This window comes from Papio anubis, chromosome 17 (genome assembly GCF_008728515.1).
Source record: "Papio anubis isolate 15944 chromosome 17, Panubis1.0, whole genome shotgun sequence".
NCBI lineage: Eukaryota > Metazoa > Chordata > Mammalia > Primates > Cercopithecidae > Papio > Papio anubis.
Genome location: NC_044992.1, coordinates 33141626 through 33163121, shown reverse-complemented (window position 1 = coordinate 33163121; position 21496 = coordinate 33141626). Strand labels below are relative to the sequence as shown.

At 47.3% G+C, this 21496-nt stretch overlaps 1 long non-coding RNA gene and 1 pseudogene across 1 annotated transcript in view; both read right to left on the bottom strand.

The window, feature by feature from the left end:
- Positions 1-524: 524 nt before the first annotated feature.
- Positions 525-13201, bottom strand: LOC116270961 (annotated as a pseudogene).
- Positions 13202-16575: 3374 nt separating this feature from the next.
- The window catches only part of LOC103878799, a 137999-nt gene continuing 133078 nt past the window's right edge, over positions 16576-21496 (bottom strand). Inside the window, exon 7 of the long non-coding RNA XR_001896067.3 lies at positions 16576-17116. This is a non-coding gene — a long non-coding RNA (uncharacterized LOC103878799). The remainder of the gene's footprint in view (positions 17117-21496) is intronic.

Here is a 21496-nt window from a genome sequence, read left to right as displayed (position 1 = left end):
GGCAACAAGAGCAAAACGCTGTCTCAAAAAAAAGAAAAAAAAAAAAAAAAAAACGATTGCACATTTAAACGAAGACCTCACTCCTGACCCAAAATTACATTATTTCTTAATGGCTCTAAAACGTCATTTGATGGCTGGGTGTGGTGGCTCACGCCTGTAATCCCAGCACTTTGGGAGGCTGAGGCAGGTGGATCACAAAGTCAGGAGATCAAGACCATCTTGGCCAACATGGTGAAACCCCATCTCTACTAAAAATACAGAAATTAGCCGGGCATGGCGGCGTGCACCTGTAATCCCAGCTACACGGGAGGCTGAGGCAGGAGAATTGCGAGGCAGGAGAATTGCTTGAACCTGCGGGGCAGAGGCTGCAGTGAGCCGAGATCGCGCCACTGCATTCCAGCCTAGGCCACAGAGTGAGACTCCATCTCAAAAAAAAAAAAAGGCCAGGTGCGGTGGCTCACGCCTGTAATCCCAGCACTTTGGGAGGCTGAGGCGGGTAGACCATCTGAGGCTGGCACACAAAATTAGCCAGGCGTGGTGGTGGGTGCCTGTAATCCCAGCTACTCTGGAGGCTGAGGCAGGAAAATCGCTTGAACCTGGAAGGTGGAGGTTGCGGTGAGCCGAGATCTTGCCATTGCCATTGCACTCCAGCCTGGGCAACAAGAGCAAAACTCCATCTCAAAAGAAAAAAAAAAAAGTCATTTGACATGAAGAGTCATTTAATCCTTTTGAGGAATCATTTTGTTACTTTAAGTCATGTCACTCCTAACTCACTTCATTAGCATACACATTTGCTATTTATTTATCTATTTTGAGATGGGGTCTCACTCTGTCATCCAGACTGGAGTGCAGTGGCACGATTTTGGCTCACTGCAACCTCCGCCTCCCTGACCACCTCAGCCTCCTGAGTAGCTGAAACCACAGATGTGCACCACCACACCTGGCTAATTTTCTGTATTTTTGGTAGAGACGGGGTTTCGCCATGTTACCCAGGCTGGACTTGAACTTTTGAGCTCAAGCCATCCACCTATGTTGGCCTCCCAAAGTGCTGGGATTACAGATGTGAGCCACCGTATCTGGCCAATCTCGCAATTTATAATCTGGGCTATTTAGTTCAAGGCTCCAGGGACACTATTATGACCTCTCAAAGAGGCTGCTTAACTCAGCATCTATAAATCTCAAGCCTGAATGGAGACTACAGCCTCCTCCTTCTGCCTGAGTATTGAAAGAAAGGCATTTCTTCCAGCCGTGTATGGGACTGTCACACTTGGGTCTCTGTCTACCCAGAGTTGCTTTCTTATACACCCCTGTGTAGCCAACGGAAGGAGCAAAACATCTGGCGGTTTACTCTGAGGGTCTGTGCATCCCACTTCCTTTCCTCCGAGGAGAAATTGCTGCACCAATCACCAATCACCTCTGTTTGACCAAATTTGAGAAAGAGCGAGTGGCAGCAGGGAACAGACTGGTGGGACTTTTGAAGAATTCAGGTAATCTGTTGACTCGTGGGTAATGCTTACTTTTCGTTTCTAGGCAATAAATCATGACTTACAAGCAAAAGGCTATTCCGAGTTTTAGACACCATCTGGATCCATTTCCCCCAAGGCCTAGTATCCAGGGTGACCCAGTACGATGGCAAATGTAAAGCCTGCTGAAATCGAGTGCCCGTGTTGGAGAACCAGACTCCAGACATTTGGTTCAAAAAGTGATGGTGACACAATGGGGTCAAGTGAAGCTGTCAGGAAAATAGCTGCTAATAATAGCTCATATGTATTGAGCACTCACTCTGTGCCAGACACCAAATGTTCCACATGTACTTTTTGTTTTTTTTTTTTTGGAGACAGAGTCTTGCTCTGTCACCTAGGCTGGAGTGCAGTGGTGTGATCCTGGCTCACTGCAACCTCCGCCTCCCAAATTCAAACAATTCTCGTGCCTCAGCCTCCCAAGTAGCTGGAACTACAGGCACACACCACCATGCCTGGCTAGTTTTTGTATTTTTGTAGAGACTGGTTTTCACCATGTTGCCTAGACTGCTCTCCAACTCCTGAGCTCAGGCAATCCACCCGCCTCCGCCTCCCAAAGTGCTAGGATTATAGGCATGAGCCACTGTGCCCAGCCCACATGTACTTTTTCATTAGCCTTCATATTAACCCTCTAAGGTAGGTTCTATTATTAACTCAGTTTTACAATAAATGAAACAGAGGCTGAGATGCTGAGTTCTTTTTTTTTTCTTTTTTTTCAAGAGACAGGGTCTTGCTCTGTTGCCCAGGCTGGATTGCAGTGGTGCAATCATAGCTCACTGCAGCCTCGAACTCCTGGGCTCAAGAAATCCTCCTGCTTCAGCTTCCTAAAGCACTGGGATTACAGATGTAAACCACCATGGTCAGCCTGGAGTCTATATTTTAGCCACTATATATTCAACCTCCAACCCAAGCCCCACTATAGCAAAAATCCCCAGGGAAATAAGTCCAACAAAGGGAAAATGTGAGGACAAAGTGTTTCCAAGATTTCAGAATCTACTTTGAAGATCAATTCATTTCAAGAAGCCATTTATTTATTCATTTAACAAATATTAGGCTGGGCACAGTGACTCACGCTTGTAATCCCAGTACTTTGGGAGGCTGAGGTGGGTGGATCACCTGAGATCAGGAGTTCGAGACCAGCCTGCACAACATGACAAAACACTGTCTCTACTAAAAATACAAAAATTAGCTGGGCACGGTGGCAGGCGCCTGTAATCCCAGCTACTCGGGAGGCTGAGGCAGGAGAATCGTTTGAACCTGGGAGGTGGAGGTTGCGGTGAGCTGCAATCATGCCATTGCACTCCAGCCTGGGCAACAAGGGCAAAATTCCGTCTCAAAAAAAGAAAAAAGTAAATAACAAAATAAAAAAACAAATATTTATGAACATGTACAGATGTTGAGGATACAACAGTCACAACATAACTATGGTTCCTGCCCTCACAGACCTTATATTCTCTAAGAGGGACAGTTTGTAAAGAGAAAATTACAATACAAAATAATTTGCTTCATCAGAGGTCTGAAGGGGTGGTATCAGAGGAATAGTTGCCCACATCTGATCGTGAGTGTGAGGAAGGGCTTCCCAGGGGGCATCTTCAGAGCTGAGTCTCAAAGAATTTGTGGGAATCACCAAATGAACATAGTGTATGTGTAACACGTGTGTGTGCAAATGCCCAGGGATTGCACAGAAGAGAAAAGGAAGAGGCATTGTGGGCAGAGGGCACATCTGGCCCAGTCCTCAGACCTGAGACTTCAGGTGCATCTGGTATGCCTGGAACACAGAGTTCAAGGGAAACAGCAGGAGAGAGGATCAGGCCACACAAGGAGGTTGGTGCCAGGTCTTGAAGGGCCTTGTAAGGTGTTTAGGTTTTAACTCATAGGCATCAAGAAGCCATTAAAGAATTTCAAGCTTGTTTCCTTCCTTATGGGGTGGAGGGAAAAAAGATTTTTGAGCAGAAGCGTGACATTGTCAGATATACATCACGTTTCCACTCGGACAGTTATGGAAGGAAGGACTAGAGAGAGGCATAGAGGCTGGATGGAGGCAGGGAGGTGATTAAGGAGGATGTAGCAATATTGCAGGTGAGAAAAAGAGAAATGCCTAACCCAGGGCAGTGGCCGTGGGGACAGAGAGGAAGAGACAGATAAGGAAGGCCGAGCCATGGGAGTCAAGGGTTGTTTCACCACGAGGTAGTGGCTTGGTGAACTCACAGGCTATGGCTCCACCCAACACTTCCTAGCAGAGAACAGCGAACTTGATCAAGTTGCTTAACCTTAAGTCTCTCCATTAGTAAAATGGGGATAATAATGGCATCTACAGCACAGGGTTGTGGCAAAAATCAAAGGAGATCCATGTGCTTAGCACAGTGTCTGGCACAGGAAGTGCTCAGCTACTTTTCTGTTTTTATCGTTTACTGAGAGGAAGGGAGGGCTCTAGGCTGGGTCCCAGGTTCCTGGCCTGGGTCATCGCTTGGGTGTGCTCTAGGCTGAGGGCAGACTCCTGGAGAAGGCTGCAGTACTGAGAACATTGTGAGCTGATCCTCAAGGGCCACGACTAAGATGTGTCGTACTTTTTAGCCATGGAAGTAATGAATGGTGCTTCTGAATAGCTCCAGGTTCTCCAGAGGAGGAGGAAGACATGGAATAAGTAATCGCTCCCAACAATCCCATCTAATTTAACAGCATCACCATCCTCCCAGTTTACTAGGTTCAAAATCCAGGAGTCAGCTTTGATTCCTCTCTGTCAATACCCCTCACCCATATCTAACCCCTAGGCAAGTCCTGTTAGCTCTACCCCCAGAAGAGGTCTCAAATCTGACGGGTTTTCATCATCTCCAATGCTACAGCCTGGTTCAAGCCACCACGTCTTGCCTGAACTCCGGCAATAACCTCCTTACCTGGTCTCCTCACTTCCACTCACGCCGCTTATAGTACATTTCCAAGAATAGCCACAGTGAGCTTTTCAAAGTATAAACCAGACCTCGCTGCTCCTCTGCAATCAGAATAAAACTCAAAGTCTTCAAGGTCCTACATATTCTGTCTGCCACCCGCAGCCTCGTGACCACAAGCGCCTGGACATTCTTTCTGTGCCTTGAACACATCAAGCTTGTTTCTGCTCAGGGACTTTGTACTGAGGTATCCTCGCTTAGGATGGTTTTTCCTTGAATTCTCTCATGTCTGGCTTTTTCTCACCCACCAGGTCTCTGCTCAAATGTCAGCCTTTTCTAGCCCCACCTCACCCTTTCCTCCTCCGGTCACTGTTTATCTATTACCTTGTTTTATTTTCTTCATATCACTTATCACCATTTCCTTCCTTTCTTCCTTTTTTTTTTTTTCAGACAGGGTCTCACTCTTTTACCCAGGCTGGAGTGCAGTAGTACAATCCTGGATCACTGCAGTCTCAACCTCCTGGGCTCAGGTGATCCTCCCATCTCAGCCTCCCAAGTACCTGGGACTACAGGTGCCAATTTTTGTATTTCTTATAGAGACAGGGTCTCATCTATGTTGCTCAGCCTGGTCTCGAGCATTTGAGCTTAAGTGATCTGCCCACCTCGGCCTTCCAAAGTGCTGGGATTACAAGAGTGAGCCACTGCATCCAGCCCTTTCCTTTTTCTTTCTCTTCCTCTCTTTTTTTTTTCTTACTTTATCTCTACATATAAGTGGTTTCCACAAGGAATAAGACCTTGTCTCAGTGCCTGTATATCCCACATGCCTTGAATAGTAAGTACGTGGTACATAGTAGGTGCTCCGTAAATATGTATTTTTTATTTGTTTTTGTTTTTGTTTTTATGAAACGAAGTTTCACTCTTGTTGTCCAGGCTGGAGTGCAATGGTGCAATCTTGACTCACCGCAACTTCCGCCTCCCGGGTTCAAGTGATTCTCCTGCCTCAGCCTCCCGAGTAGCTGGGATTGCAGGCATGCACCACCATGCCTGGCTAATTTTGTATTTTTAGTAGAGACAGGGTTTCTCCATGTTGGTCAGGCTGGTCTCAAATTCCTGACCTCAGGTGATCCGCCCACATTGGCCTCCCAAAGTGTTGGGATTACAAGCATGAGCCACCGCACCCAGCCGTAAATATGTTTTTGAATTGATAATTAAATGACTGAGTGAAGTAATTACAATAAAGTATCTTATCACGTAGTACAGCCATGGCAGCATTTGTGATGGCTGCTCAACTGTGTATGGGAAATATTTCCATCTGTCTGAGATTTATTTTTTATTTCATTTTAAGTTCTGGAAATATGTTTACCCATATCTGAGATTTAAATTCAATCCTGCCTGATAGTAAAAATTTGGACTAGACTTTTCTCAGAATTCTTAGCAATCTGGGATTCTGGGAGCCATGCCTTTTCTCAGGTCCCGAAGTGTTCTCCTTTCACCTGGTTCTTAGCAATCCCCAGACTAAAGAGCTCCTGTCAGCTGGGTGCGGTGGCTCACGCCTGTAATCCCAGCACTTTGGCAGGCCGAAGTGAGCGGATCACTTGAGGTCCGGAGTTCGTGACCAGCCTGGCCAACTTGGTGAAACCTCGTCTCTACTAAAAATACAAAAATTAGCCAGGCGTGGTGGCGTGCGCTTATAGTCCCAGCTACTTGGGAGGCTGAGGCAGGAGAATTGCTTGAACCCAGGAGGCGGCGGCTGCAGTGAGCCGAGATCGTGCCACCGCACTCCAGCCTTGGGGCACACTCCAGCCTTGGGGCGACAGAGTGAGACTTGTCTCAAAAAAAATTTTTAAAAAGGGAGCTCCTGTGGCCAAATGGTTTCTGAAATGGAAACCTGGCCACCATTCTTAACGGAGCAATCAGTCACCTTCATAAAACGCACTGCCAAAATTCTACTCAGATTGTTTTATAGTTGGTGTCACAGCAAAGACTCCCATTTGTGGAGTACGTATGACTTCCATCTATCTTGCATGCCTCCTAGCTAACTGCTGTGCCAGCTCTGCGGGAGTAGGTGCTATCCTCCTCCTAATCTTGCATGTAAGGAACCCGAGGCCCAGAGAAGCCCTGTGACTTGCCTAAGCTCACAAAGCTGATAAGGAAGGAGCTAGGATTCATCCCAGCTCTGTTTGGCTACAATGTCTGGGCTGCTTTCACAACAATCTAGAGGCCAACTCCTTAACTCAGGGGGCAGATGGCCTGATAGCTACCTAGCTAATGCTAATTTGGGAAAACAGTCCTGAGATAAAGAGTTATAGAAAGCAGATTCTGTAATTAGCCTGCTGGCCCAGGAGGAATGGCGAGTTTTATCTCCTACAGATCAGAGCTATTTGACTTGTAGAGATTCAAGGGCAGGACTGTAGGGTCTCTAGAGAAAAGTGTTTTCAGGTTGGGCCCGGTGGCTCACACCTGTAATCCCAGCACTTTGGGAGGCCGAGGCGGGTGGATCATGAGGTCAGGAGATCGAGACCATCCTGGCCAACATGGTGAAACCTTGTCTCTACTAAAAATACAAAAATTAGCTGGGTGTGGTGGCAGACATCTGTAATCCCAGCTGCTTGGGAGGCTGAGGCAGAAGAATCGCTTGAACCCAGGAGGCAGAGGTTGCAGTGAGCAGAGTTTGCGCTACTGCATTCCTGCCTGGTGACAGAGTGAGACTCCATCTAAAAAAAAAAGTGTTTTCAAAGACAGTGTGTCCATAACAGATGTCATGCAAGGAAGAGCAATGTCTTCACAGGGAAGAGAACATGCTAGGGGACAGGACAAGGTGCTAGAAAGGCCCTGGGAAGGAGGAAAGATGGATGCTGAGTGTGGGGCAGAAAGGGTAAATGCATCCATAGCAGGAGACTCGGACAAGGGTTCTGTAGCCCCTGCTCTCCTTCCAGAATGCTGGTTTTTTTGGAACAGGGTCTCACTCTCACTCAGGCCGGAGTGCAGTGATGTGATATCGGCTCACTGCAGCCTCAACCTCCTGCGCTCAGGTGATCCTCCCTCCTCAGCCTCCCCAAGAGCTGGGACCACAGGTGGGTGCCACCACTCCAAGCTAATTTTTGTATATTTTGTAGAGATGGGGTTTCACCATGTTGCCCAAGCTGGCCTTGAACTCCTGAGCTCAAGCAATGCTCCTGCCTCAGCCTCCGAAAATGCTAGGATTACAGAGGTGAGCCACCACGCCCAGTCCCCAGAATGCTGTTTTTTTTTTGTTTTTTTTTTTTGAGATGGAGTCAAGCTCAGTCGCTGAGGCTGGAGTGCAGTGGTGCAATCTCGGCTCACTGCAAGCTCCGCCTCCCGAGTTCATGCCATTGTCCTGCCTCAGCCTCCCTAGTAGCTGGGACTACAGGCGCCTGCCACTGCGCCCGGCTGGCTAATTTTTTGTATTTTTAGTAGAGACGGGGTTTCACCATTCACAGGGTGGTCTCAGTCTCCTGACCTTGTGATCCACCCGCCCCGGCCTCCCAAAGTGCTGGGATTACAGGCATGAGCCACTGCGCCCAGCCCCCCAGAATGCTTTTTGCTGCACCTCTGGCTGAAGTACCTTTTCATTCTTCTCAGAGCCTTTCATTGAGAGAACTTTTAACTGAGCAGAAAGAGGAAATCCCAAGTCCTTAAATGTCACCTCCTCAGAGAGGTCCTCCCTCACCTTCTAATCTAAATCAGACACCTTCCCCTCCCTATCAGTTATTCTCTATCACTGTCCCCAAGTACTTCTCTCAATAACATTGCTCACACTTTGCAATTATTTATGTATTCATTTTCAAGTTCTTTGTCTGGCTCTTCCCCTAGGGCAGACACAGTCTTGTTTTATTCGGCAATGTGCATTCAGAACCTAGAACAGTGCTGGCACAAGGTAAATGTTCAAAAACTATTTGCAGGAGTGAATGGTGTTAGGGTAGCTGATCCTTAAATTGGGCGGTCTTTGTGGCATGTAAATAAGTGACGGTGTAGGCCGGGTGTGGTGGCTCATGCCCGTAATCCCAGCACTTTGGAAGGCTGAGCGGGGAGGATCACTTGAGGCCAGGAGTTTGAGACTAATCTGGGTAATGTGGCGAAACCCTGTCTCTACAAAAAAATTTTAAAAATTATCCATGCATGCTCCTGTAGACTCAGCTACTCAGGAGGCTGAGGTGGGAGGATCACCAGAGCCCAGGGAGGTCAAGGCTGCAGTGAGTGTTTGCACCACTGCACTCCAACCTGGGCGACAGAGTGAGACCCCATCTCAAAAAAAAAAAAAGAAAGAAAAGACAGTGTTCTCATCCCCTCAATACCTGCGTGTAGGTAGACTCCAGGCTAGACTTAACACAAAGGACATGAGGACCACTCTCTTCCCTACTGAGGTGAGGGGAATTCTGGGCTGCCTCTATGGCAGTGAGCCCAAGTCAATTCAGTGCCTGCTCTCTCCTCTGCCCCAGAAGCCCCTAGTCAGCTGGGGGCAATGTTGGGTGAGGGGAGGTCACGGGGGGGCTGGCCCCACTTTGTGCTGCCAGCAGTGCTGGTTGGCTCCCATCAGATATATGTGAGCTCTTGGCAAGCAAGAGGGAAGAGAGCTGTGGCAAGAACAAAGTCCGACCCTGCCCCCACCCCACTGGACTTGCAGGCTGCTGAGGGACACCAACTGGGACTGGGCTAAAGAGACCATCATTTGTCAGCTAATAATCAGGTGTCTGGGGGCAGGTTATTTCTCAGCAGGTTGAAAAACAGGGCACCCATGATATATTGTTTCTCCTTTGGCCTTCCTGATAGCAGGGTTCACCCAGAGGCCTGGCTGACCTGGTTCTTTTAAGGGGGACCTTGAAATATAGATAAGCACCCCGCCTCATGGAAGCCCTTCTGTACCCTTGGCTTGCCCATTTTTTTCTTGGTGCCATTGTTTTGTTTATGAACTGTGGGACTTTTTTTTTCTTTTTCTTTTTTTTTTGAGACACAGTCCCCTTTTGTCACCCAGGCTGGAGTCCAGTGGTGCGATCTCGGCTCACTGCAACCTCCGCCTCCTGGGTTCAAACGATTCTCCTGCCTCAGCCTCCCCAGTAGCTGGGACTATAGGCGCCTGCTACCACACCCAGCTAATTTTTGTATTTTTAGTAGAGATGGTGTTTCGCCATGTTTGCCAGGCTGGTCTCAAACTCCTGACCTCAGGTGATCTGCCCGCCTCGGCCCAAAGTGCTGGGATTACAGGCATGACCCACCGCGCCTGGCCTATGAACTGTGAGACTTCTGAGAACTGTTAGTAGGGAAGATAAATGGAGCCAGGAGACGCCTCACTTTGGCTTCAGCGGAACCCATCATGGTCCAGATTGGGCCGCTGTTTGGAACTTCTGAATGGTATGAATCCAGAGGAGAGAAACAACATTCTGCTTGTTCTCATGGGCCCTCATACCAGAGATGTTTACATCATGGGCCTGCAGTTTAGAGATGCTGGTCATGTTTCCCCACCAGTGTGAGGGGTTTAGATGGTCTTGGCTTATCCTCACATTTCCCCATATTTTATATTTTTGAAAAGAAAATTAAGATAGTTTATTGATCACCTACTATATTCCAGGCACAGTACTTGGCATACTTTTCAAAGTTGTCTCATTTCATTTGCATTAAAATCATTTCAGGATACATTATTATCCCTTTATATACATAAGAAGATGGGGGTTCAGAAAAGTGGAATAAATTTACTAAGCCCTCTCAGCTCAGAGGTTAAGTGAGAATTTGAATCCAGGATGTCTGGCTCCTAAACCCATATGTTCTGCCCATTCAGGGCCCACGAGGGATGGGAATGCTGGAACAAATTACAGGGTGGCCTGACTTCATTGCTTCTCAGTATGATCTAATGCTAAAGCACATTTAGCTTGTTTGCTTTTCCTGGGGAGAAACACAGGAAGGGAAGAGGGGTGGAGTAAAAAATATTATTTATTTTTTTTGCTGGGACTCAATCTGTTCTCAGCATCCCATCCCATCTGGGCAATCTGAGCCTTCTTCTTCTTCTTCTTCTTTTTTTTTTTTTTGAGACGGAGTCTCACTGTATTGCCCAGGCTGGAGTGCAATGGCACGATCTTGGCTCACTGCAACCTGTGCCTCCTGGGTTCAAGTGATTCTCCCACCTCAGCCTCCCAAGTAGCTGGGATTACAGGCACCCACCATCATGCCCAGCTAATTTTTGTATTTTTGTAACAATGGGGTTTCACCATGTTGGCCAGGCTGGTCCCGAACTCTGACCTCAGGTGATCCGTGATCCGCCACCTTGGCTTCCCAAAGTGCTGGGATTACAGGCGTGAGCCACTGCACCTGGCCCTGAGCTTCTTTAAGTAGGCCACTTTGTTACTGTCCTGACGGAGAAAAGGTGACGCTGGTAGGGGCTAACCCCAGTTTGGTCTAGAACTGGCCGTTCCAGTGAGCTGAGGGGTCTGCATAATTGGATAAGATAGCCACACTTTTTCAGTCCTGCCCAAGAATATCGGTAAGAATAAAATAAAATTAGCCTGCATCCATGTCTCCTGCCCTAAACAAAGGGAAGTTCAGTGAGACAGAACCCCCAAAGCAGTGACTTGTCTTGCAGGCCAATGACTTTGTCTCCCCAGCCTCTCTGCAGCTGCTCTGGCCTCTGCTTTCTGGGATGGAGCCTCTGCTCGGGGCCCTCCACAGCCCAGCTCCAGGAAGGTGACTGCTTCCTGGTTTGAGATGTATTCTTAAACTGTAATCATACTGTGCATGGAGTCAGCCAAAGCAGTGGCTATTAATAGGGAGGTGAAGAAAGCTGACTCAGAAGGAAGCTGACTTAGGCTGGAAAGGAGAGCCTGGCCACCTTGGCCTACAATTCTCAGCAGGAGGTCAGTGAGAGAGACCTGAGCTCACTTCGTCCCTGGGCAGGAGTCAGCATTATCTGGATCTCTCAACTTTGGAAATAGAAACCCAAAGCAGTCCTGATCAAAGGGATATTGAGCTGTCTTTCCCAGGTCCTTGGGGAGTCTCCGAGCCCTTAAGTACTGATAGCTTAAATAGCTATGACTCAGCAGAGCGGCAGCTCTTCCCTCCCGATGTCATGGGTAGATGAGACTTGGAAAGGGGCCCTGGGACTCCATTTCCGTGACCTCCCTCAGCTGAGAAGCCAGTGCTGAGCCAGCCCTTAGCTGGCTGGACAACCCATTGGCAGAGACACCCAAATAGGGAGATTCTGTTTCTGGCTCCTTGGAGGTGACCATTTTCATTTCAGGTGAAGGACCACAGTAAATGAAGGGCAGGGTGCAGGAGGGCCTCACACTGTGGGGGAAAAGGACATTTTTAGCAATTTCTGTCAATGCCACGCATTTCTCAGAGAGTTCAGACTTTAGCCGTCTGGCAGGCTCCCCATTGTCAGGTAGCTGGAAGCAGGACAGATCCCCGAATCTGGCTCAGGATATGCCCTGGAGAAACAGGACTGCCCCTGGATGCACAATACCCTCACTCTGCAGCAGCCACTAAACAGCCCTCATGCATGCGGCTTCGGCTCGTTCTCACCAACCCCAGGACGTGGGTGGTATCAGCCCTCTTAGCTAGCGAGGCAAACAGATTTCAAAAAGGTGAAGTGAGTTGGTCACACAGCTAACAGGTAACAACGATGGGAATAAAACCTCAGTCTGTGTGCCACCGGAGGAAAAGCCAGGCATGAGCTGCCCTTGTGCCCCAGGCACAAGCCCATCTGTACCACTCCCACCTAGACCCAGGTGTCCCCGACTTTGTCGCTACCCAAGTGCTCACACTGAGGCCAGGGTGGTGAAGCTCTGGCGTGTGTTGGGTAGGGGTGCTAAGAGGTTGGGGGAGCACTACGTCATTCTCTTGCCTTTCTTTCAGGTGGGTGGGGTTGCCGAGGTATGTCTTCTCAAACTGGAAGATTCATTTTCGTTCCTGGATCTCTGTAGAAGGAGGTTCGGATGGAGGTAGGATGTGGGAGGTGTTTTCTCTTCCTCCCTAAAAGTACTTATTAAGCACCTCTTGGTTTCAGCTCTGGGCAGCCTGGGCGCTTTCAGATTATAGAACAATTTCATGACACCATGGATCTGGTATTTTTCTCTGCTGTTTTTCACACAGTCTTAATATAGTTTTACCTGATAAGAACTATCCACATGTGTATATCTTTTTAGAGTTCTAAGACAGCATAATCTACATACTTATATGTACCTATAAAATATCTTTTTACAGAATAAAGGGCATGCTATTAAGGAATGACTTTTCTTCCACTGATTGTCATGTGGATCACCTCCTGAACCTGAAGGAGGTTCCGGAACTCCACACACTGGGTCCTGAACTCTAGCAAGTAGCTGAGGGAAGAATTTTCAGCCCCCAGCTGCTAGGGGTTCTCAACACAGAAGCAGGACCAGACCAGGCTTTTAGGAATTTATTCATCATTTTACAGCCATCGTGGCCTATCGAGAGCGGGAGTGCTGGAGAGTCATTTCCTGACCGTCAGGCTCTGAGCTATTGTTCTGGGGTCTTGCATACTCTTTTGGTCAATTATTTTTTTCTGCTTTTAGCCACACAAGCAACAGGATGGCGCAGCATCCAGGTTCAGAAAGCTGCCTCCTCTCACTTAGTCAAAGTTAATTAATTCTCACTGTACCTTGAACTAGGTCAGCTGCAGGGCTGTGCTGGGCCTGACCTGCTGTCAGGGGAGGGCTTTTCTCGTCGTCTCTTGATGTGCTGTCCTGGGCAGGGAAAGTGGGAAGGGGGTAGGTTTCACCTTTGCGTGGGATCATCTCTCCTCCTTTCTTCCGGGGAGGTGACCATTTTCAGATCTGTGGGTGGGGAGGAAAATCTTCTCTTCCAAAAATAATCTCTCTGCAGTGGGGTTTGAAGCTGGACCAAGCTGCTAGCGCTATTTTTACCCAGCTTGCAGTTCAGGGTGTAAATAGCAACTCTGGCTGTTTTTTCCCACAGCTGACAACAGAGTCAACCTCTTCGAGGCAGGAGCATTCTGGCATCTTGCACAGAGAAAACAGAACACAATTTGCCCTGGGGCCCAGTTGATGATTCCTGGACTGTGGGGTCGGTATCCAGGGCTGGCACCTCCACGATTCTGTTATCTTGGTCTCCACTATAAACACCAGGCCCCATGAGAGCTGCTGGGCTGAGGCTCATTTAAAGAAGCTTCCTGCGGAATGATGAGGGAAAAGGCAGGTCCGTAAATCCCCGCCTGCGCCCGCCGAGGGTTCCAAGAGCATGAGCAGCTCCAGGCTCCAGCTGGCTGTCCCCCTTGCCCTCCTTCTTGCATTAGCAGGCACTTCCTCTAAGACTGCTGCCCTGGGAGGGTTTCTTGCAAACCCACTAGTTCTGAAGAAAGACAGAGAAAACATCCACTTAAGGCTGCCCAGATGACAGCATGTCTCTAAAAATATTTAAGTCTCCTAGTTTTCGAGTGATCGAAGGCCCCACAGCCTGCAGCACTGGCGTCATTTAGAGGTCATGGTGAAAGGACTGGCTCCCTCCTTGCCCCCATTTAAGCAGAAGCTGCGAGAAAGCTCCCAAAGCCTTGGGTCATGTCTCTAACAGGCACGGGTGAGTGGGAAGTTCAGCCTCATAGAAGGCCCCTTGCTGGTGCGGTTCATGAGGACGATAAACTTGCAAAGCTGAGATGCGCCCATCACGGTGAGCAATTCTCTCTATTGCTTCTCTTCTGGGGAATGAACAGGCTTCATATGCTTTTCCCTGAGGCCAGGTTTCTTACCCAAACCTGTCCCTGGAGTTTTTGGTCTGAAATAAGAAAGGAGTTTTGAGTCAGCAGGAGAGCCACTCTTCACTGTGAATTACACAGCAACTCCTTGTGGAGCTGCCCGTACCCTTCCCCCGGGTACACATCAATCAATCGAAATATTTCTCAAATATCTACCCCATACCCAGAACTGGGCATTTAGGTACGTGGTTCAAGTTTCAGATTCTTCCAGCAGATGGTTTGTATGGGTAAGAAAAAGGATTGGAGGTCAGGTAGGCAGCGGAGCAATCCCCAACTCTGCCTTTTTAAAAGCAGTTTCAGTTGCGCATCCTTGGAATTGATTCTGGGCAGCTGTTAATTGCAAAACTGACTGCCAATTATCGATAGCTAAAGTGGCATTGGAGAGCTTCTCATGGTAAAAATAGGGGCAGGTAATAGATGAGAAAATAGCTTTACATTTGAGAAGAGAGGATGGGAACATATTGTCTCAATCTTGCTGTGTTCAAGGTTTCCTTTGTCAGCCTGGGTTCTCTCCCAGGGCTAGCCAGCAAAGTCTACTTAGTGACCTCCAGCAAATAGCCCACCAGCAAGCTACTTAAGATTAGAGCAAAACTTTGTCTTGGCAGCAAGAACAGAGGGGATCCTGCTGAGTTCAGGGCATCCTGGTTCTCACCGGGCTCAGTCACATTAAACAGCCAATACCAGTTTTAGGAAAACCCGTGTTGAATGTTAAATGTACTTTTGCCTCATTTGGGGGGTTATGATTGTCCAATTCAGCTGGTAGTTTGTGCACCAAACTTCAAATCGACAAACGATGGTTATTCAAGGAAGTTTCTTGAAGCCTAGATGGTACATGTTTACCTTAAAAAGCAAAACCAAAAAACAGAAACAGGAAAAAGTGCCCTGGTGAGTAAAACCAAAAGCATGTGGTAGACAGACACAATGCAGGCCTGAGTGTTTTGAACAATGCTCATGGCCCCAGCCTTGACACTGGGGAAACTGGGAACGTGGTCACAGACTTCCTATGTCAAGTGTTTCCCTGGATTTCCTGGAATCCAACTCGAAGTGCCACTTCCCCTGGTGCCACCAAGGAGTTAAGCTTTGGTTCTGTTCTCCCAGTGACTAAGAATGCTCTGTGTGGCTCTGAGATCATCCAGAAAGAAACTGACAGCCGGCGTGGGAAGTGTGTGAGCTTTCAGTGCTCTTGAAATGCCTTTGATGGGCATGGTGAGAGAGCAAAAGGCTTATTGCCACCTAGTGCCCCTGATTGTGTAATTTCGTCGTGAGTTCTTGTTTCTTCTTTTGAATTTTGCATAATTTCAAATGAAGATCTCCAACTCCTTGGGGAGCTTGATTCTGTGATGTGTGAGTTATTCTATGGAGCTATTCTATATTTTAGACAGCAAACATATCCCACCACTTGGAAATATCGCCCATTTTGATTGAAAACAAAGTAGAATCAATTGACCTGACCAAATCACACGTGGTGTGTGTGAGGGAGGGAGACTCGGTCTTCCCACTCCTGATGTTTTCTTTCTTCTGAAAGGAGTCCAAACACTCCTGGCTTCCCTCCGCCTGCCCCCTCTTCCCTGAGAAGGAGGAGTGGTTTAATATGACTGGTGAGTTTGGAAGGAGGAACTGTGCCTTGTATCATCCTCTCTTCTTTTCTTCTTGGGAGCAAGCTTCGCTCCCGCGGGGTGGGAAGAGGAGGCCCGTTCCAGCTCAGCTGCCTGTCATCAAGCCGCCAAGTCTGCCTAATTCTGAAGTTGAGTATCGGGAAGCTCGTTTGTCTGATGATATAAGCCACGTTCTCTAATATCAGCTTTATCAGTAGAAAAGGTTATTTTTGGTCCTCGTCTAGCTTGCTGCTATCTTCTGATTCAATTCAAAATTCACAGAGAAGGGAGCAGACTGCTATTCTGGGGCCTCCTCAAAGACCCCAACGTATTTACTGGAAGATTTCCTGTGATTAGGAAAATGCCAGTGTTGGGGTAAGGTCCGACTTCTAGATCCACGTCGTCACTTTCTTACAGAACACCAGATTCCTTAGCTGTCAGCTGAGTAAAGAGAGTTCATGGGTGTTCCTTGCAGCTAAAATGCATCCATCCAAAAGTTATTTATTGAATCCTTACTATGTGCCAGGGAACACATAGGTGATCAAGAGAAACACAGTCTTGGGCCGGGCGCGGTGGCTCACGCCTGTAATCCCAGCACTTTGGGAGGCCGAGCTGGTTGGCCGGAGGTCAGGAGCTGGCACCAGCCTGGCCAAATATAGAAAAGTCCCATCTCTCAAAATACAAAAGCAGCTGGGCGGTGCAGATACCTGTGGTCCCAGCAGCTACCGGGAGGCGGAGGAACAAGAATCACTTGAACCCAGGAGGTGGAGGCTGCAAGTGAGCCAAGATCACCACTGCACTCCGTGCCTCATGCATAGGTGAGGTAAAAACTCTGTTTCAAAGCAACAAAAAAAAAAAAAAAAAGAAAGAAAGAAAGAAAGAAAAAAGAGAGGGAGACACACTCTCTGCTGTCACACAGTTTATAATTTAACTAGGGTGTATCAATTTAAAAGTTTAATGTTTCAAGTGAAAGAAAACAACCTCAAATAGGCTTGAGTAATACAGGAATTTATTGTCTCACTGGAGATCCAGGCACAATTTGATCCAAGATTCAAACGGCATGGATCCATTTCTTGGCTCTGCTTCCTCTGAGTTGGATTCATTCTTTAGCCACCACATGTTGGAACCCCTCTCTCCTGGCAGCTTCAGGCTTTCCACGACGGCTGCAGCAGATCTAAGACATACCATTTACCAGGCTGACAAGAGTCCAAGTTCCAGCAATCCCTGGGGGTCCATCCTGAGAAGGCCATCTCAGGTTATAGACCAGCGTAAATCAGGAGCTCACAGGACAGAAGACGCTGATTGGCTCACACCCAGTGGGGCCCACCCCCTGATATGGGAGACTTGGGCTCTTTCCAATTCCAAAAATTTGGGCACCTATTTAGAAGGGAGAAAGGGCCACAACCGATAACTGTTTATGATAGAAGGAAAAACAATAAATAAACTTATACTTCTGCTCTGAGGGAATCATTCAGCCTGCAGAAAATGGAGACATCTCATTACTACCTGGAGAGTGAAACACAGGCCTGGGGATCCGGAGATGTATTTGGATTCCAAATTCTGTGTGGGTCCCTATACACAGCTGACCCTTGGGGACATTGTAGAGGTTGATACATGGTAGACTTTGCTCCTTGATCTGTCCCTTCAGTAGTTACCCTTAGGTTGTATTCTGCTGTGTGATCGCTTTTCCCTTACTTACATATTTATTCATTTGAGATGGAGTCTCACTCTGTCACTCAGGCTAAAGGGCAATAGTGCAATCTCGGCTCACTGCCACCTCTGCCTCCTGGGTTCAAATGATTCTCCTGCCTCAGCCTCCCGAGTAGCTGGGATTACAGGTGCATGCCACCATACCTGGCTAATTTTTGTATTTTTGGTAGAGATGGGGTTTCACCATGTTGGCCAGGCTGGTCTCGAACTCCTGGCCTCAAGTGATCTGCCCGCCTCGGCCTCCCAAAGGGCTGGGATTACAGGCATGAGCCACCACAGAGGATAGTATGTGCCTGAGAGAGATGCTAAAAGGATGACTGAGATGATATTCACAAAGTACGTGGTGCAAGTCACCAAATAAACCTAAGCTGTCTGTTGGCGTGTGTTCATTATTCTTTCAGATTTAAGGACATTCAGCTGATGGTTTAGGGACTAAACATTAACCACAGTGGGACAAGTCAACACAGCATGAGCTGTGAGCCATGAAGATGCACAGGCCTTCGGTGTTCTGAGTTCCACAGACCTGTGTGAAAAACATATAACCAAAATAGATTGAAAATGGACAGAAATGCCGTCAAACATGCAGGGTAGAGAGAGTGCTCCAGTTAAGACCTCGGCCAGTTCTTTTTTTTTTTTTTTTTTTTGAGACAGAGTCTTGCCCTGCTGCCCAGGCTGGAGTCCAATGGCATGATCTCGGCTCACTGCAACCTCCTCCTCCTGGGTTCAAGCGATTCTTGTGCCTCAGCCTCCTGAGTAGCTGGGATTACAGACACACGCCACCACGCCTGGCTAAGTTTTTGTATTTTTAGTAGAGATGGAGTTTCACCATGTTGGCCATGCTGGTCTTGAACTCCTGACCTTGTGATCTGCCCAGCTTGGCATCCCAAAATGCTGGAATTACAGGCGTGAGCCACCACACCCGGCCCTTGGCCAGTTCTTAAGAGGCATGAGTACTTGCTAAGCAAGTTGAAGTGCCAGTGGTGCCTGAGCAATCCTTTATTTCTTCATTCAGCAAACATTTTTTGGGGTATCTTCTATACAAGAAGCTATAATAAAAACAGACAATCAGTTATGAGGCAGGCACTTAAATCCTTCTTAGAGGCCGGGCGCGGTGGCTCAAGCCTGTAATCCCAGCACTTTGGGAGGCCGAGGCGGTCAGATCACGAGGTCAGGAGATCGAGACCATCCTGGCTAACAGGGTGAAACCCTGTCTCTACTAAAAATGCAAAAAATTAGCCGGGTGTGGTGGTGTGCGCCTATAGTCCCAGCTACTTGGGAGGCTGAAGCAGGAGAATGGCATGAACCTGGGAGGTGGAGCTTGCAGTGAGCCGAGATGGCGCCACTGCACTCCAGCCTGGGTGACTGAGTGAGACTCCATCTCAAAAAAAAAAAAAAAAATCCTTCTTAGAATAAAGAAGGGACCTCCCTTTATAAATAGGTAAGTTATTATAAAAGTTATATGCAAAGCTAAAATGAACTAAAGATCTATTATACAAGAGACAGAAAAGAGAAAACTAGTTTCAGTATTTGGGTGGAGGCTGGAGAAGAAGTGGGCTATACCTGGGATGGAATGAACCGACTTTGTGTTAAGTCATAAACAAAGATATAGGGGTAAATGGAGAGATGGCAATCAATTATATGAAGTCTTGTTTGGTTGCTGAAAGAAATGTGACCCAGTCCTCTGAATGCCCTACAGCAGCAGTTTATGTGCAACTTGCCTACTGCTCTTATTCTAACTTGTATCACAGTGGGTTATTTATTCATTCAATTATTTGGTTACTCATTGAGCATTGATGCAAGGCTTGATATGTGCTAAGTATTGTGCCAAGGGCCAGTATACAAAATAGAGTGAGACATGGTTTCTGTAGCTCAGTCTAGGAGGGTAGGAGGCATATAAAACATAATTATAGCCTGAGCACAGTGGCTTCTACACTTTGGGAGGTCGAGGTAGGAGGATTACTTGAGGACAGGAGTTGGAAATTGTGGTACTCTATGATTGTGCCATTGCATTCTAGCCTGAGTGACACAATAAGACCTTGTCTCTAAAAGAAAAAATATATATAATCTAACATGAGAGGTGCTATAATAGAAATACGCCCTGAGTGCTTGGAGGTGAAGTCTTCCCAAAGGAAGTGATATTTGAGTGGATCTTGACAATAACAGGAGTTTCCTAGGCTGAATTTCCAAAGTAGCTGGAAAGCCCCTGAAAGAGGAGCCAGAATGGTGTGTGAGGAAATGCTGAGTAGTTTGGTATATGGGGATCTTTGGGTATGTAGGGAGAGTGTCAGCAGAGGAGGCTGAAAACGTAAGTGGGCTAAAAGGTAAGTCACATAGAGCTTCACAGATCTTGCTATGGGCTTTGAACTGTGTTGACAAAAGGATTTGTTGAAGAATTTTAGGTAAATGATTGGCAAGATCAAATCTGGGCTTTAGAAAGACGTTCTGGCAGCAGTCTGAAGGAAGAGTAGTAGTGGGGAAGGACTGGAGGCCAAGAAATCAACAGGGAGGCTATTTCACTAATCTAGGTGAAAAGTGGTAACATCTTGATGATTGAAAAAGAGGGAACAGAATGGGTTCAAGGAAGAACTGAGAGATTAAATCAACAAGGCTTGGTTATTGGTTGGAAGGAAGATGATGTAGGGAAAGAAGGCATTAAGAATGACTTGGGGCTGGGTGTGGCAGCTCACGCCTGTAATCCCAACACTTTCGGAGGCTGAGGTGGGCGGGTCCTTTGATCCCAGGAATCAAGGCCAACCTGGGAAACATGACTGAAACCTCATTTCTACAAAAAAAAAAAAAAAAAGCAAAAAATTAGCCAGACTTGGTGGCACATGCCTGGAGTCCCAGATACACAGGAGGCTGAGGTGGGAGGATCACCTGAGCCCAGGAGGTTGATGCTGTGGTGCACAATGATTGAGCCACTGCACTCCAGCCTGGGTGGCAGAGTGAGACCCTGTCTCAAATAAATAAATAAAAGAATGACTTAGAAGCCAGTAGCCCATGCAGCTGAGGAAACAAAGGTGTCATTAACCACAGTAGGGTATAGAAGAACAGGAGGAAAGATAAAGACAGGATAACGACATGCTGTGTTTAAGATGCCCGCACAACATTCAAGTGGACAAGCCCCACTGGCAGTTGGAAATCTCTGTCTAGAGTTAATGAGAGAGCTGGAGGCTAGAGACTGAGCTGGGAATAAATAGGTGCCAAGGCTACGGACATAAAGGGCATATACCCACCAAGTACAGCTGGAAAGTGAGAAGATAAGAGACACCAGCACAGACCCTACAGAGCACTAATATAAATGGATTGATCAAAGGGGAGCCAGAAAAGGAAAGTAAAAAGAGGTGTCCAGAGAACAGCCAGGAGAACTGGCAGAGACCAACATCTTAGAAGGCACAGGAGACAAGAGAAGGAGGAGGCAGTCAAGTAGGTCAGAGCTGCTGAGAATTCTAGTGTAGCATTTGTGACATTTCCCCATTAAAGAGCAAAGCCTGTGACAGTAGGAACTCCTGGCACAGTACTTTGTATAAAGCAGGCAGTATCTGTGCCATGATCTATAGATAGACATATAGATGTACCAATTTGGAGACTGCTAGTAACTGCTAGATGCCCAGAGACCTCAAATCTGGAAACATCGCAATTTTAAAGTGTTATTTTAGGGTCAAATTAGCAATAAAAACCATACAATATTAAAAGAGATTCTACCTTTCCTCAAATTCCATTAAAAATTACTACTACCGCCTTGAGTATTTCTTTATATTTGGTCTTCAGGAGAAGATACATGGTCAGCAATATAAAATGAGGAAGCTGGGGTAATATAATTTATCAGAACAGAGGAGTTCAGTTGCAGTTGCTGGAACACAGAAATTGGTGTCAATGTGTTTGGCCTTTACGAAAGTCTTTCTGAGGGCAACATCATGGTATTTTAGGAACTAAGCAATTTCTTCCTCCTCTTCCTCCCCCTCCCCCTTCCCCTCCTCCTTCCCCCTTTCCTCCTCCTCCTCTTCCTTCTTCTTCCTCCTCCTCCTCCTCCTCTTTCTTATTCCT